The 1,046-nt window shown below is 37.4% G+C and overlaps 1 non-coding gene across 1 annotated transcript; it reads left to right on the forward strand.

The window, feature by feature from the left end:
* Positions 1–641: 641 nt before the first annotated feature.
* On the forward strand, positions 642–749 carry LOC148553815 (small nucleolar RNA R71). Its single transcript, XR_015893087.1, has one exon. It is a non-coding gene; the product is annotated as a small nucleolar RNA R71 (small nucleolar RNA).
* The last annotated feature ends 297 nt before the right edge of the window (positions 750–1,046 follow it).

Here is a 1,046-nt window from a genome sequence, read left to right on the forward strand (position 1 = left end):
TATTATTTTTTTATAATATAAATAAAATATATTCTATAAAACTAAAGAAAATGAGAGACTATGGTTGCTAAGTAAAAGAGGCTCTGCTTAGAATTCTCTGTCTGTTGCTCAGAAGATGATGGAAAAGGCTTGCTATTGCCAAACCTGTTTCTCCCACCACTATTATTATTGAAGCCTTGTTGAGGCTTCTGTTGATCCTTCCATGAGAAATTTGGATCATTTCTCCATGAAGGATTATTGTTATTTCCATAGGATTCTCCCATGTAATTCACCTCTTCCATTCCAAGATTCTCAGGGTCATAAGCTTCTCCTTCAGATGAAGCTTCTTTAGTACTATCGGATGCAGCTTGCATTCCAGTCAGATTCTAAGAAATCATATTGACTTACTGAGTCAATATTTTATTCTGAGCTAATATGGCATTCAGAGTATCAAGAACTCCTTTCTTCTGAGTCATCCCATTATTCACAGGATTTCTTTCAGAAGTATACATGAACTGGTTATTTGCAACTATTTCAATGAGTTCCTGAGCTTCTGCAGGCATCTTCTTCAGATGAAGAGATCCACCAGTAGAGTGATTCAAGGACATCTTGGATAATTCAGATAGACCATCATAGAATATACATAAGATGCTCCATTTTGAAAGCATGTTAGAAGGACATATTCTGATCAATTGCTTATATCTTTCCCAAGCTTCATAGAGGGATTCACCTTCCTTCTGTCTGAAGGTTTGGACTTCCACTCTAAGCTTGCTCAACTTTTGAGGTGGAAAGAATTTGGCCAAGAAAGCATTGACCAACTTTTCCCAAGAGTTCAGGCTTTCTTTAGGTTGTGAGTCCAACCATATCCTAGCTCTGTCTCTTACAGTAAAGGGGAAAAGCATAAGTCTGTAGACCTCAGGATTAACCCCATTGGTCTTAACAGTGTCACAGATTTACAAGAATTCAGGTAAGAACTGATGATGATCTTCCAATGAAAGTCCATGAAACTTGCAATTCTGCTGCATTAGAGAAACTAATTGAGGCTTAAGCTCAAAGTTGTTTGCTCC

The sequence above is a fragment of the Arachis ipaensis genome, chromosome B7 (assembly GCF_059453495.1).
Source record: "Arachis ipaensis isolate K30076 ecotype BB chromosome B7, ASM5945349v1, whole genome shotgun sequence".
NCBI classification, from domain to species: Eukaryota; Viridiplantae; Streptophyta; class Magnoliopsida; order Fabales; family Fabaceae; genus Arachis; species Arachis ipaensis.